Source organism: Micromys minutus (assembly GCF_963924665.1).
Source record: "Micromys minutus genome assembly, chromosome: 24".
NCBI lineage: Eukaryota > Metazoa > Chordata > Mammalia > Rodentia > Muridae > Micromys > Micromys minutus.
The window spans coordinates 13,822,454-13,824,349 of record NC_137959.1 but is presented as its reverse complement, the minus strand read 5'-3'; the positions used below and the strand labels follow the sequence as shown (position 1 = coordinate 13,824,349).

At 48.9% G+C, this 1,896-nt stretch overlaps 1 pseudogene across 1 annotated transcript; it reads left to right on the top strand.

The window, feature by feature from the left end:
- Positions 1 to 397: 397 nt before the first annotated feature.
- Positions 398 to 1,597, top strand: LOC308435911 (26S proteasome regulatory subunit 8-like; annotated as a pseudogene). Its single transcript has one exon. The product of its transcript is annotated as a 26S proteasome regulatory subunit 8-like (transcript).
- The last annotated feature ends 299 nt before the right edge of the window (positions 1,598 to 1,896 follow it).

The window sequence follows — 1,896 nt, the reverse complement described above, 5'->3', positions numbered from 1 at the left end:
TTTGTGGGAAGATACATTTGGTTCTGAAGAAGGAAGGCTTAGAGATGTCAGCATCAGGTTGGAGACATTGTGAATTCTAGAACCATCTCTGGTAGCATCAGATCTAGACACATGGATAGATAGGGAGAAGCTTTGATACCTGGTCTTTACATTCCCGCCTGGGGTCACAATTGCTTTTCCCAAGAAGAAGGGAAAGGGGACTCAGAGGAGGAGGAAGAGACAAAGGAGAAAACAGAGGAGGAAGAAAAGGAAGAGAATGAGAAGACAGCACCTCAGAAAGGGAGGAGGAGGAAGAGAAAGTAGAGAAGGAAAAGAAGAGGAAACTGAAGAAGACAGAGAAGAGGAGGAGAAGAAGCACAGGTTTCAGATGCTGGCAGTCCCTTCCGAAAGAAGGACAATGGTACTTGATGGGCCAGAGCAGATGGAACTGGAAAAGGGGAAGGCAGACGGTGGACTCTGTCAATACTATCTGTCCAAGACTGAAGAACTCCAGCTGATTGCAAATGATAAAAGCCAGAATCTCCGGAGACTGCAGGCACAGAGGAAAGAGCTGATGCAAAAATTCGCCTGTTGCAGGAGGAGCTGCAGCTGCTGCAGGAATAGGGCTCCTACACCGGAGAAGTTGTGAGGGCCATGGGAAAAAAAATGTTGGTCAAGGTCCATTCCGAGAGCAAATTTGTTGTTGATGTAGACAAGAACATTGATGTCAATGATGTGACACCCAGTTGTCAGGTTGCTCTAAGAAATGACAGCTACACTCTGCAAAAGATCCTACCTAACAAGGTGGATCTTGTCACTGATGATGGTGGAAAAGACTCAACTTACGAGATGATTGGCAGGCTGGACAAGCAGATCAAGGAGATCAAAGGAGTGACCAAGCTGCCTGCAAAGCACCCTGAGCTCTTTGAAGCACTGGGCATTGCACAGCCAAAGGGACCCCCAGGCACTGGGAAGACATTGTTGGCCCGTGCTGTGGCTCATCACACAGACTGTACCTTTATCCGTGTCCCTGGCCCTGAACAGGTACAGAAATTCACCGGGGAAGTAGCAAGAATGGTGAGGGAACTGTTTGTCATTGCCCGAGAACCTGCTCCGTCCATCCTCTTTGTGGATGAGACCGGCTCTATCGGCTCTTCATGGCTGGAGGGAGGCTCTGGAGGTGACAGTGAAGTACAGAACCCAGTACTGCAACTGCTCAACCAGCTGGATGGCTTTGAGGCCACCAAGAATATCAAGGTTGTCATGGCTACCAATAGGATTGATATCCTGGACCCTGCCCTGCTTTGTTCCGGGAGGACTGACAGAAAAACTAAATCTCCGCCTTCCAATGAAAATCCACTCTCAGAAAATGAACTTGACATTGGCTGCCAGGATGCTCTCCACACTTGAACAGGGGTATCAACTTGAGAAAAAATTGCTGGGTTGATGCCAGGAGCTTCAGGGCCTGAAGTGAAGGGTGTGTGCGCAGAAGTTGGCGTGGGCGCTCTGTGGGAACGACATGTCCATGGTACTCAGGGGGACTTTGAGATGGCAGTAGCCAAGGTCGTGCAAAAGAATGGTGAGAAAAAATATGTCCATCAAAGAGCTATGGAGGTGAGGGTACGTCCTTTGTGTGGATCCCTCAAGTAAAGGTCTGGGCGATACAAGAGAGAGGGAGGAGGGGAGGGAGGGAGGGCTGGAGGAAGGGAGAGTTGGAGGGAGGGAGGGAGGGAGGGAAGGAACGAAGGAAGGAAGGAAGAAAGGAAGGAAGGAAGGAAGGAAGAAACACAGGCTCCATGTACATCTCCAAATAGTCCAGCACTTGGGAAGTTGAGGCAGGTGGATTATAGGTTTATGGCTAGCCCAGTCTATAGAGCAAAACACTATGTGATATATAAATAAAAAAAAGACCTATGA